General features: G+C 61.6%; 1 long non-coding RNA gene across 1 annotated transcript; it reads left to right on the plus strand.

Moving 5' to 3' along the window:
• The first annotated feature begins 8,604 nt into the window (after positions 1 to 8,604).
• On the plus strand, positions 8,605 to 10,660 carry LOC131495152 (uncharacterized). The gene is made up of 2 exons (XR_009253798.1): positions 8,605 to 8,724; positions 9,960 to 10,660. It is a non-coding gene; the product is annotated as an uncharacterized LOC131495152 (long non-coding RNA).
• Positions 10,661 to 13,877: the final 3,217 nt, after the last annotated feature.

The raw sequence follows: 13,877 nt of genomic DNA on the forward strand, positions 1-13,877 counted from the left end.
ATGCCTTCTTCGGCAGGACCCACTGAGGTCACCGGCCACGAGGCCTTCTTTAGGCAGAGACTTAAACGGCTCCTCGAATAGGCAGAACTGAATTTTTGCCTAGAGGCTGTGTGACCTTGCCTCAGTTACCCCACCTCTCTGAACATGAGTGTGTCCTCATCAGCACAGGGCGAGCTGATCATTCAGGATCCTCGGGATTGTTGCTGGGGAACAGGGGCCAGGGAGAGTGCCGGCAGATGGGAAACTCCTGACTGACTGAGAGGGAGAAACTCGGTTGTGATGCTCTGGGTGGGGGTACAGAGGGAGGAGAGAGCACAAGAGGGGACCGTGTGGCTGTGGGGGTCACGCTTCATGCGGTGTGTGAGGGGGGAGGCTACCAGGTGGAGAAGGACATTCCAGGGAGCAGAAGCCACCGTGCAAAGGCCCAGAGGCCAGGAAACTCGCTGGGTGGTGGAGGTCCAGAGCTGCCTGGCTGCTGGGGACATGAGGCACCCAAGAGGGTGCAGGAGACGGACAGGCAGGTTCCAGTCATGAGGTGGGACCAGTAGTGGAGATGTGGCATGTGAGGACCTGGGGCCGCAAGGGCATGAGGGAGGGTGGGGCGCAGGGCGTGCCAGGCAGGGCAGCCGAGGGGCTGCTCCAGTGGTCTGGAAGCAGACAGGCCAGAGCACAGGTGGGGGGATGGGCTGCCTCATGGGGAAGGGCCCCCTGCCCTCTCCTCTGGCCACAGCAACTACTTCCCAAAGCCCATCCTGTTGTTTTGTTTCAGTGACTGAGAAGGGCCCCAGCGAGTCACATCTGATTGGGGGTGGGATACGGGCCACAGGTGGGTGTGGGGCACCTTAAGACATCAGCTGGAGGGAAAGAGAGGGTTCTGCTGGTACCGGGGGGGGGTCGACGATAGGGTGTGAACATGCATGGGCTGGGTAAGGAAGCTGGAGTATGAGCATGAATGGTGTAGGACACGAGGTTGGGGTGTGACTACGCACAGGGGGGCAGGAGGCTGGGGTGTGAACATGCACTGAGGGGGCAGGAGGCTGGGGTGTGAACATGCAGGGAACTCTGCTGGAGCCTGGGGTCATCAGTCACAGTGGATGGGGAGCGTCTCCCCCAGCTGCCCCTGGGTAATGAGGGGGCAGACTTGGGCAGTGACAGTGAGCCCTGCTGCCATAGTGAGCGGCAGGGGAGGGCGGGCCTGCGGGGAGCTCGGAGAGGGCGTGCTTGGGAGTCTTTTCTCCCCTCCCCCGTCCCCAGATTGCATGATTTCTGTGGCCCACAGATGTCGCGTTTCTGGGCTTCTAATAACCAGGATGCCGGGCTGCATAGACGGTGTCAGATTAGATGTATTTATTTTACCCCAAACTTAATGGGAATAAAATTCGAGGTGACTTCTAAGAGTCTGAGCTTCTGAAAGGATGCATCCTTAAAATTCTAACACCCTAAGCTGATTTGGGGGGAAGATTTGATGATTCCGTGCTTCTGAAAGCCTGTGCTTCCAAGAGCCCCGCACTCTCTAATTCCGTGTCTTCCGCGAGGCCGCAGTGGCCAAGCGCGGCTGGCGCGCTGAATGGCGACAATGCCGTGCCTGATGGGATGCTGCCGCTAATCTCCCCTTTGAGGGGCTTTGATGAGCTCCGAAGGCGGACGCGCGGCTCCGAGCACAGCTGCCTCAATCAGAGGGGAATTTTGCTGAGCTCCGGGGATTTGGAGGCTCAGGGGAAGAAGCTAATAGCAGCTGTCTTCTGGAAGGCGATTAGAATGTGGAGGAGAGCGAGGCGTTAATAAGAGAGGGGCGGAAAACCCGCAAGCAGTCCCACCCCCCGAAAAACCGGTGCGCGGAGAACCCGGGCTTTGCCCTCCCCTCGCACGTGGGCAGGACACGCCCCCTCCCACCGGGCCCCCGAGTCCCTCTCCCGGGACCCCTCCCGAGACCTCCACGGTGGTGGTCCTTTAGGCTGACAAAGCCATCCGTGTGGGCCTGCCCTTGGCTACCGCGCTGCTGGGGGAGCACCCCACCCCGCCGGCACCCCCGCCCCCTCCAGCCTCGCCCTGGGACGGGGCTTCCTGCAGATGGCCCTCCGCGTTGCCCGGTAAGGCGTAGGCCCGTGTGGTGGGGGCCGGGGGGAGAAAAATTAGGCAACTACCCCAAGTGTGGACGAAGTGATTCTCCAGGCTTGGACTTGAACGGGAAGGGTCAGCTAGAGAGGTTGCCCTGCACTGAACCTCTGTGCTTTCCAGGCACGCGTTCACGCACGCCTGCATTCGGTCATGTGTACATTTGTTCCCTCACGCACTCTGGACCTGGGACTGTGCCGGGATAATGAGATAAAGACCTCAGCGCTAGACCTCACTGTACCCAGACTTGTCACGTATGGCTGCTGGAGAGGACGGGGTGACTCCATCGCGCAGGCAGGACCCAAGCTCCATGGAGCCCTGCACTGGACAGAGCTGAGAGGAGAAGGTGGGGGCCTTCCCGCCAAGGGTCCCACGGGGAGAAGGAAGCAGTCGCTGCGGTGTTCCAAATTCATCTGCCAAGCCAGGGCCCCAGCCCTGTGCTCCCATCCCATCCTAGCTGGAGCCTCTTGACCTGGGCCTGTCTTGAGACACGGGGATTCAAGGACTTCAGAAGTGTCTCGTGAACTCCCCGGGGTCAAGGATTTGTCTCGGTCTTGAGTTGTGATCATCCTGTGTCTCTCCTGGCCTCGGTGAACAACGGATGGTACATTATACCTCCTTCTGGCCCAGCGTCCCCAGCTTCCCTGCCTGGCTTCCCCCGAGGTGTAACCCTCAGCCTCCTTTCTGTCAGCTCGGCCCTGGCCTTGTAACCCTGAGGGGTTCCCGTCTCCTGGTGGCACCTAGTGAGTAAGAATGTCCACCCCACAGGCTCTGGGTCCTTGGGCCCATGGACGTGCCCCCCAGAGCAGGGCACCGGCCACATGATCTGCACGCTTGCCCAAACCCACGCTCATGTAGGCCCAGCCTGCCATGGACCTCCTCCCTCCGATACGATGTCCCTTCTTTCCTAATGGATGTCCCCCAGCATCCTGGGCTCAGTCCACTTATTTTCCAGAGTTGGATGGATTGGCAGCCTGTCTGGGCTCACGGTGGCACCGAGACCCCCCTGGGCACGTAGCCATCTGGCGTAGGGAGGTTTGCGGAGACCAGCTGGCCGGACCGTTCACCCCACAGAAGAAGTTGGTCGTCCGTCACCTCGCTTTGACCTCAGGTGGGGGCCAGGGTCTCAGCCTACAGGACTGTCCTTTCTCCGGGGGACGCTCTGTCTGCAGGAGTCTGTGGGGTGAGCCACTGACCTCCACCATGAGCCCGGGTGCTGGCGAGCGAGAGGATAAGTACCGTGAGCCCCTCGGAGGGTTACGGTTCCACGCTGCAGGAGCACACCCAACCGAGGCCATGGCTCTACCCTCGCGCGGTGCGCCCACACCGGGAAGGTCACATCCGGTCTTCCGAGCACCGAACTGTCAGAGGAAAGGTGAAGCATGTTCCCCGTCCCTGATCCCAGCTGGGAGGGTCTGGGCTGGGAGCATCCGGCTTAGCTTTGTGACTTCGAGTCTGAGAAGGGCTGAGCCCTGGCTCTCAATCCACCTCCCATCAGAGCCCACCTTCCCAGGGCCCCCCTCCCCCAGAGGCCACCTTCCCCAGCCCCCCCTCCCCCGGCAGGGCAGGACGGAGAAACCCGAGTCCCCGGTGAAGCCGGAGCTCTGTGTCTCTGCACGCCCCGGGATCGGGGCCCGAAGGCCCATTTTCTGTCTGGGCAGAAACAGAGCAGGGGACTCACAGCCCCACGGCGGGGGGGGGGGGGGGGGGGGTTGCCCGCACATCACCTGGACCACGTCCAGCAGGGGCGCTGCCCCTTCATGAACAGAAGAGCCCTTCGGAGCCTGAGAGGCCCTCAGACACCATCGCTTCCCGACCTACTCCTGTCCTCCGTGGGGACCCATTTCTGGAGCACCGAGAGCTGGGGCTCCGAGAAGTGGCTGCTTGAGATGCACCGAGCATCCGGCTCCCCGTCCCTCTCCTGCACGGGCTGAGATGGCAGAACAGGTGCTTCCAATTAAATGGGGCCTCTCGTTCTCCCGGGGCCGTGGCTCGGCGCGTGCGTTCATTGGCCCCGGAGCTCGCTCCCAGCAGCGGTTCCCTGGGCTGCCTCGCCGAGGCTGCGGAATCCTGTGTTTCAAAGGCAACCCCTCCCTCCTCAGCACCCCCCCACGTTTCCAGGGGTCCCCAGTGTGCAGGGAGAGCACCCACACCAGGGTTGTGGGGCAGTGCTGCATGTGGGTCACTCTGACAGGGCTGGGATGCAGAGCAGTCCTTTGGTGACAGCTGATTATCCTGGCACATGGCCCTCAGGGGCTGGTGCTTAATGGCTGCACCTGTGCCTCTGTCCCTGGGAAGGTGGGCTCTGGGGGAGGGGGTCCCTGGGAAGACGGGTTCTGGGAGAGGGAGGCCCTGGGAATGTGGGCTCTAGGGGAGGGGGGCCCTGGGAAGGTGAGCTCTGGGGGAGGGGGTCCCTGGGAAGGTGGGCTCTGGGGGAGGGGGTCCCTGGGAAGACGGGTTCTGGGAGAGGGAGGCCCTGGGAATGTGGGCTCTAGGGGAGGGGGGCCCTGGGAAGGTGAGCTCTGGGGGAGGGGGTCCCTGGGAAGGCGGGCTCTGGGGGAGGGGGTCCCTGGGAAGACGGGTTCTGGGAGAGGGAGGCCCTGGGAATGTGGGCTCTAGGGGAGGGGGGCCCTGGGAAGGTGAGCTCTGGGGGAGGGGGTCCCTGGGAAGGCGGGCTCTGGGGGAGGGGGTCCCTGGGTAGACAGGTTCTGGTGGAGGGGGTCCTGGGGGAGGGGGGCTGGGGAAGGTGGGCTCTGGGGGAGGCGGGCCCTGGGAAGGTGGGCTCTGGGGGAGGGGTTCCCTGGGAAGGCGGGCTCTGGGGGAGGGGGTCCCTGGGTAGACAGGTTCTGGGGGAGGGGGGGCTGGGGAAGGTGGGCTCTGGGGGAGGCGGGCCCTGGGAAGGTGGGCTCTGGGGGAGGGGGTCCTTGGGAAGACGGGTTCTGGGAGAGGGAGGCCCTGGGAAGGTGGGCTCTAGGGGAGGGGGGCCCTGGGAAGGTGAGCTCTGGGGGAGGGGGTCCCTGGGAAGGCGGGCTCTGGGGGAGGGGGTCCCTCGGTAGACAGGTCCTGGGGGAGGGGGGCTGGGGAAGGTGGGCTCTGGGGGAGGGGGTCCCTGGGAAGGCGGGCTCTGGGGGAGGGGGTCCCTGGGTAGACAGGATCTGGTGGAGGGGGTCCTGGGGGAGGGGGGCTGGGGAAGGTGGGCTCTGGGGGAGGGGGTCTCTGGGAAGGTGGGCTCTGGGGGAGGGGGTCCCTGGGAAGGTGGGCTCTGGGGGAGGGGGTCCCTGGGAAGGCGGGCTCTGGGGGAGGGGGTCCCTGGGAAGGCGGGCTCTGGGGGAGGGGTGAGCGGCCTCACACAGCCACGCGGCAGATCACGCTGTGCGGTGCGGGCTTGGCTCCCTGGCTCGGCTGTCAGGACCTATCAGAAGTGGCACCTTCCAGGACGGAGGAGGAGTGGAGGGCGCAGAGCACAGCAGCTGCAACAGAGGCTGGAGGCACCCCACTTTTCCAGAGCCCCTCATGAAGGTCCTCAGAAGGCTTCTGTAGTTTTGAGTTTACCCAGCGTCCGTGTGCCGATCCCGGAATGGGACCGTGCTGGGGAAAGGGTGCAGCAGAGGGCTGGACCGGACCAGGAACTCCGACGACATGGCGTTCGCCGCTGGCAAGAGTCCTGGCGTCCACGTCAGGCTGTGTTTTGGGCAGCTGGGCGATGCTTCCATTTTACAGCAGAGATTCTGAGGCCCAGCGGGCCCCACCTCCCCGGCTCGTGCGTCACAGGCGAGGTCACACCTGTCTACCGTGGGCGTGGCTCCTGCCCCACAGTGACTCTGCTCTGATCCCTCACCCTGCAGACCCCTGGGCCTTTGCACTGCTCATGTCCATGCCTCCATTCAGTCGGCTGACCTTTCACTTGTAAAGCATTTCCGATCCTGACGATGCCGCGGGCACTGTGGTGGCAGAGGCAATGGGCGAGCTCGCCCTTTCCTCCTCCTTGTCCCCTAGTGGAGGTGCTATGGAGCGGCTGTGACCTCCTGTGGGGAACGGCCTACAGCTGGACAAGTTCAGCCTACAGCTGAATGGCCTACAGCTGGATGACGGAGTGAGGGCGGGCTTCCCTGGGAAGGCCGTCCTGGGGAACGTGTAGGGGCCCAACAGCAGTACAAGGAAGGGAAGGGCAGTGCTGACAGAGGACAGGCATGTGCAAGGGCCCGGGGCCGAGGAGTGCCCCGGAGGAGCACTTCGCTCTCAAAATCCTGAAGGCTGGAGGGCGAGCTGGGTGATGTCCTCACGCACGGCTCAGCAGCCGGGCAGCGAGGCTCTCCACAGGCCCCGAGGTGGGACAGACGGACAAGGGTCAGAAGGTCAGGTCGGCCCTAGCACTGTGTCTCTGGGCAGCCCCGGAGGACGGGGGCAGGGAGGGGCTGGGGCAGTAGTTGGGATGGCAAACCAGGGTCCTGGACAGCAGGGTGGGAAGCGGGGGGCAGGCCCAAAAGGCAACTGGAAGCCGGGACTTCCTTCTACTAAACAGAGACGCACGTCAGAGCGCTGGGCACGATCCCGGGGTGCGCTTGCCAGGCTGCCGAGGGGCTGGAGCCGTGTCCAGACGGGAGGCGGTGATGGGGAGCGGGGGAGGGCAGGGTGTGTTCTAGGGAAGGAGCAAGAACACGCATGACCACTGTCAGCATGGAAGCTTCTGGCCCCAAACGCTGGGGAGCACAGGAGAGGGGCAGGGTGGATGGCAGGGGACCGGTGCCGAGCCTGGAGGACTGAGCATGTGAGGGGCTTGCTGCGGCAGGAGAGGGGAGGGCCCAGGGCCAAGGGACCCTTGGGAAGGGTCCACAGCCGGCCACCACTTCAAATGCTCCTCTGGGGACACGGTGTGGGGATGCAGTAGGATCCCGGGACGGGACTTCTGGAGGGTGATGGAGGGTGATGGAGTGGGGCTACAGGTCAGACTTGAGCGCTGAGCGTGGCCACCGGGGCTGGGTGACGGTGGCTCCCGTGTGGTCAGTGCTGGCCGTGCTGGCAGTCTGCATGCATTGGCCCCCCCTCCCCCTGCCTCCTGATTTGCAGATGCTGCTGTGGACAGTAGGGGACTCAGACTCAGGCCATCGGGCCACTTGTCCCCCACAGCAGGGGGGCACTGGAGGTCAAAACTACCTTGTGTAATGGTCCCTGAAACGACCCATTCATACAGTGGCCAGGGTCAACTTTCCAGAGCACACGGTCCATCCTGTCCAGCCCGTCATCTGCAACCCTCTGCTCTCCAGGGCCCCCGGGAGGCTCTCTGTGCTCAGTGTCACTCCCAGCTCTCACCTCGATCTCTCCCTCCCTCCCTGCCCTCTGATGCCCGCGGAGATGAAGTGACCCGTCTCCTGCCACGCATGCTGGGCTCTGCCTTCCTCCTGCACAGGGCAAGGTCTGTGGGGCCAGGGCTCCCTCCCTTTCATCCGCCTGGAACAGTGCTAGGTGGGCACGAGGGGGTGCTCACCGTGTTTGCCCAGTGGGCAGGTGTGTGGGCGAGTGGAAAGAAAGAAAGGTAGGAGATGGAGAGCTATATACACGGGGGGACACAGTCAGAGAGCTAGAGAAATGAAGAGAGACGCACACACAGAGGCACAGGGAGATGGGACCCCGCAACCCCTTCAGGCCCTGAGTCTGGACAACTGTCGCCGCGTGGCGGTGAGGTGCAGGGCACAGCCACCTGCTGGCCTCTTGTCGTCTGGCCACAGGCCGAGCATGTGGATGCTCAGGGTCAGCAGACTGTAGAATCCATCCCGGGCCGAGCGGGCAGTGGGATGGGCTTGGAGCCAGTGGCGTGGGGAGGGGGGCAGAGCCAGGGAGAGAGAGGGCAGCTCAGACATCCTGCCCTGCTGGTTTTCTGGGTTGTTCCTGGACACTCCTGCCCCGTCTGTCCCTCACAGTCATGTCTCGCTGCTAGGGACAGGTAGGACAGGCGTCTTAATTTGCCACAGCCCCGCTTCCCTGTCCCCACCTGCACCGTCAGGGACATCGAACGTCAACGGCATGGCAAGGTGTCGCCATGGCCCCGTTACCCGACTGCTCGGCACCTGTCCTCCCCGGGCGGACAAACTGTGCTGGGGCTCCAGGCGAAGGCTCTGGGGACCACTTCTGCCCTGGGCCGTCAGGTCCCCAGCAAACACAGGATGTGAAGTCCTCAGCCGGCTACCTGCGGAGCGCCCCTCCCACCAGCGGGCGCCCCTGGGGAGCGTGTTCGGAAGCAGGAGACTCTCTGGGTGCTCAAGGGGGCCTGAGAAGTGGGCCCATCCACGCTGCCAGTTAGCACTGAAGATGGTCAGAGCATATGCTGTGCTATTTTTGCCTTTCAATAAAATCAACAGTAAATTTTTTTTTAACAAAGCACCAGGCACCACTGAGAGCAATCAGCATCGCATCACGGAGAGGCCCACGGACGCAGCTGCCTCGTGCTGCGTGCCCTGACGTGTCCTCCGTGATTCACGTACCTGCTCGGAAGGGGAGCGTGCAGGCCGGGCCAGGGACCGTCCCTGCCCAGTGCCCGGGAGCCTGGGGGATTTCCTGCTGCAGAGCCCGGCCACAGCCATCTTCCCATCTTCCCCCAAGAAGCAGCATTTGGTAACCAGGGAAACGCAGGGCTGAGAACACGGAGGGCTCAGGGCTCAGCCCACGGCCGGGAATCAGGAGTGAATCTGTGACCGGAGAAGGGGGCTCAGTCTGTGACCAGGGATCAAGCCTCAGCCCACGACAGGGGATGGGGGGCATGTAGGGCCAGAGGTCAGGGCTCTCTCTATGACCAGGAATCAGTTTGCTTTGTTATGACGATCAAGGCTCAGTCTGTGAGCAGGGTGGGGGCTCAGGGTGTGACCAGGGCTCAGTGTATGAAGGATTCAGGTCCAGTCAGGGCTCGGTGTCAGGGCTCAATCTGTCTCCTCCTCTTCTTCATCTCCAAACCCTCTTGCCCTATTATGCTCCAGCCACACCGGCCTTCCTTGTCATCAATCTCTTCCGATTCAGAAACTTTTGTAATTTTGGTTCTTTCTGCCTAAAAAATTTTACTTTCCCAAGTGACTGGATCTTTCTCTTCTTCAGTTCTCAGCTCACTGTCAGGTCCTCAAAGAGACGCCCCTGCCCACCCCACAGCACCCTCTTATGGGTGCCCTGTCCCACAGGAACCGGGGGGGGGGAGGAGTTGTTCTGTCCCCTAGGAAATGGGTGCTGTCTCCCAGAGGAAGTAGGCTTGCTGGGCCAGCCCTGTTCTGGTCCAGGAGAGGGATGCTGCACACGGGGATGGGGACTGGGCCCCATCAGGAGGTCCCTAACCGGCAGTGAGAAGCCCTGTGCTCGTGGGGCCTCCCCTCAGGACCACCCCCTCCTACTGCATCGACCCTGCAGACCTGGCCCCAGCCCGGGGAGCCTGCCGCGTGCCGCTGTCTCCCAGCCCAACTGGGGGGTGCGGCGGGAACAGGGCGCAACGCTGCCCGGCCACGGCAGGGCTCATTTACTGTTGCTTAAAATAAAACAACCGTGAGACACTGTCTTGAGAAAAATGAAAGTGTGAGCGACCTCCCGTACGTAGCCAAGTACCCACGACAAGATAGCGGGCACCTACGCGGCTCCCGGGGGGACCCGGTGTTAACAGTTCACCCCGCTTGCTTGCGGTGTTTCTGAAGGACCAGAGGAGAGGCCACCCGACCCACGGAGGGGAGCCTTCCTCTCTCCTGGAGCTGCTGTCCGGGAGCCAGTATGCTCGTCCACGAAACAGAATATGGCTGCGTGCGCCAGAAACCCACGTGCGGGGGCCGTCCCGCGCCTTCCCTTTCATGACTTGTGTTTCCCTTTTCACTCAATAGCGCATCGTGGAGTTCGATCCGTGCTGATGGGGCCGGATCTAGTTCACTCGTAACCACCGTTTGGCCTCTTGTCGTGTGAACAACCAAAATTGAGACATTTCCCCGGGGAAGAGACCTTCTTTCCGCGTGCCACTTCTGCTCTGACGAATAAGCCTCTGGGAACAAGCGACGTCGTGAGCGAGCGCACGCCGTCGCCTGCAGGGAGCCACCCAGAGCGGAACTGTGCGGTCCTCGCGGGAGCTCGCGCAACCTCAGCCTCCGCGGGAGCTGCCAAATTGCTCTCCAAAGTGGCTCCGACAATTTACCGCCCGCTAGCGATGGTGAGAGTTCCCGTCTCTCCACGTTCTCGCCAACGTTTCGTGTTATCAGACGCGTCAGCATTTGCCAGGTGATGGGTGTGAAATGGTGCATCGTTAAGGCTTTATTTTGCTTTTCCCCGATTCCGGGTGTGGATGAGCACCCCCCCCCCCCGGCCCCCGCCGTGCCTTACTGGCCTCTTGGGTCTCCTCGCCCGAGAGCTGCCTGGTTGCATACCTGCGTTCTCGTCCTCTGTCCATTTTTCTCTTGGGTCGTTTGGTTTCTTCTGATTTGTGTGTTTATTGTATTGTCACCACCGAGATGCAATACAAACATTCTCTTGTGCTTTTTAAAAACGTTTTACAGTTTTGCATTTCACATATAGGTCTTTACTCCATCTGGAACTTATTTTTGTGTTTGCGATGAGGTAGACATCTAATTTTATCTCCTTAGTCATTTACCCTGTACTGATGGTGGCACGCACGGGGACTGGGGTTTTTAATATGGCTTCACGGGCTCCGTGAACCCCGAAAATCGTGACAGTCATAAGCCAGGTTGTGTGTCCGTGTCTGCACATTTTTCTGAGGAGGGTGCATAGACCTCACCTGATTCTCTAAGCCGTCAGGGACCCCAGATAATTCGAACAGCCCTGCTGGCTGCCCAGAGCCACTCTGTGAGGGGGTGAAGGCAGGGGCAAGGTTGTGGATCTTTCTTCTCTGAGGATCCTTCTTCTGACACTGTCCTTCTTGGGTCTGTTCACTTTTGGCATTCACCTGGAGCCGTTTGGCCTGCCTGGGCCTCTCCCGTTAGGGAGGATGACACCCCCCGCCCCTGAAGAACCAGGAGGGACGTGGGTACGAGATGATGGTCCGGGAGAAGCCGGCCCAGCCAAGTCCGGGGCTCTTTCCTATCAGACTCGGATTCCCTGGGCTGCCCTGTCCTGGTGGGGGCGGGAATGAGCGCACGGGGAGGGAGCCGGGGTGAGAGGCCTACCCACCCCTCCCCCTGCCAGGGAGGTTGGGGCCCCGGTGCTGGTTGAGAGCAGAGCTGGTTGGAAGACTGTGTCCACGGTCCCCTCTCCTCTGGCCAACACTGGCCGTGTGGTGGCCGTCGGCTCGTCCATAACGGGCCTAGAGTTTGGGGAGACAGCGCTTGACCCCAGAGAGGCCCTGTACCAACTTAACAACCAGCTGAATTTTAAAGAAGTCCAACTTAACAATACTTTTTGAGTTAGTGAGTTTAATATCTTGTGTAAGAAACTTCTGTCGGGTTTTCAACCCCAGCTCCAGCTCCGCTGGCCTGTGTGAGCGCGAGGAAGTCACCTGGGCTCTCTGAAGCGCAGTCCGCGGGCTGCTAGTGTTGACGAGGTCACGCGTATGCACTTCCTGTCCCCCACACGAGGGGACACGGGGGCAGAAGTGACACCATCATCCTACGAGCCACATGTTTGTGACCACCCTGTGCCGGATGGTCCCACACGCCCTGTCCTTCTGTCCCAGTGACGGCCCCGGGAGGCGGGCGTCCGGGGGCCCTCTGTGGGGGCCGGGAGGGGCCTGGGTGTGCCCCGAGCAGGGAGCTCCCGCAGGAATGGATTCCTGCTCCTGGAATGAACTCCACACTGAGCCAACTGGGGGAGACCAACTGGGAACTTTGTTTAATGTTTATTTATTTATTTCTGAAAGAGACAGAGGGCGAGTGGGGAGGGGCAGAGAGAGAGGGAGAGAGAGAGAATCTCAAGCAGGCTCCGGGCTCAGCCCAGAGCCCGATGTGGGGGTCCAACTCACCAACTGGGAGATCATGACCTGAGACGCAATCAAGAGGCAGATGCTCAATGGACCGAGCCGCCCAGGTGCCCCATCTTCTGGGAGCTTTTCAGCCCAAACGTGCCAGCTTTCCCCAGGCGGCGGGTCCCAGGCCTGACGGTGCTGACACGGAGCAGACGGTGGAGGCTCCGGCGTCCCTGTGGCGCGTGGGTCCAGGGATCCTCCCGCGGGAAGCAGGACGTCACCAACTGAGGAAATGCCACCTCGACGCGTGTGTGTCCGTGTGTTTACCTAAAGCATAAAACTTACAATACGGACAGATTTACAGAACAGGGGTGATGCCAGCGCTGAGCTCCCACACGCCCGACGCCCGCTTTACCCCGTTGTTAACATATTAGTATCACATTGTCACAATAGGGAACCGATATGGAGACATTATCAAAGGTCCAGAGTAAGAATTCCTCGGTCTTTGTCTTCTGTCCTGTCCTGCCCCAGGACCCCGCCCCGGGGACACCACACTGCATTTCGTCTCCTGTCTCCTGTGGGTGCTACAGCTCCCCAGACGGGCCCTGTTGTCAGTGACCTTGGCAGCTGTGAGGAGCGCTGCTCGGGGATTTTGTAGACGGTCCCCTCTCCCGATGTGCCTGATGCTTTCCTCATTTTTTGACTGAGGTTACACATCTGGGGAGGAAGGCCGCCGAGGTGAGTTCCATTTGCGTCACACGCATCGAGGGCACCTGCCATCAACGTGACTTACACAACGATGCTGGCCTTGGCCATCTGGCTGAGTCGTGTTGGCCACAGCGTTTCTGCACGGTCAGGGTGCTCTTTCCCCATTTCCAGACTGTCCTCTTGGGAAGGACGTCACGGCGTGCTGCCCACACCTACAGAGCGTGGCCCACGCGCCCTCCTGAGGGCAGAGTATCCACATTATCTGGGATTTTCAGGCCCAGAGCTTTGTGTACTCTCCCCCAGTTTCTTGCGTATGCCATAACTTATTTCTATCCATACGGCCTCATGGATATTAATTTTGCACTTTGCTTTATAATCCAATACAGTATTATTTATTTTGTGGCCGAAGTCCTTCCAGCCTGGCCACGGGCGCTCTTCCAGCGGGTTTTCTCCCCGTCCGAATGTTTCCGCGTGGACGTCTCCTACTTGCCGACACAGCGGGAGGCCCCGCGCTCACTTCGCGTGCCCGGGGCTAGTCCTGGTCCCGGAACCGGCCGTTTCTCCAAGGCGCCCGCCTCTCTGGGCGCTGGGAGTGCCTGGTGCCTCCGGACGTCACCTCCCCTGGGCCCTCAGCCGGCAGGGCAGGGACACACACTGTGGGTGGGCACACAGACCTGGGGACGTTTCTGTGTGCGTCCGCCCGTGTCTGGGTGACCCAGAGGCACCTCACCTGCGCTCGGGCTCCGCGCCGTCCCTGGCACGCCACGGCCCGTCCTGCTCACCTGTCACCTCCGCTCACGGTGAGAGGCCCAGCTCCCGCCTCCGTGTCCACCACGGAGGGTCCCGGCCTCCGCACAGCAGCAGTGACTTGTCAGCCTGGCCCCGGGGACCCAGTTCCCACTGGAGCAGACATCTGGCAGCGCCCCTGCCCCTGGTCACAGACTCGCTCCCTTCAAAGTTGCTCAGGACAGCACCTCTCCCCACCCCCTGCAGTGAGCACAGTTCATGTATCTGTAATACAGTTGGATTGTTGGGACTCATTTTCTCACTCCATCCTGAGATCCCCTGAACCTCAAAATGTCTTTAAAATTTACATATATTAAGGTTCACTCTCAGGGCTCCCAGGGTTTAGACAAATGCATGATGTCATGTACCCACGTCACAGCCTCACGCACGGTACTCCGCC

The sequence above is a fragment of the Neofelis nebulosa genome, chromosome 14 (genome assembly GCF_028018385.1).
Source record: "Neofelis nebulosa isolate mNeoNeb1 chromosome 14, mNeoNeb1.pri, whole genome shotgun sequence".
NCBI lineage: Eukaryota > Metazoa > Chordata > Mammalia > Carnivora > Felidae > Neofelis > Neofelis nebulosa.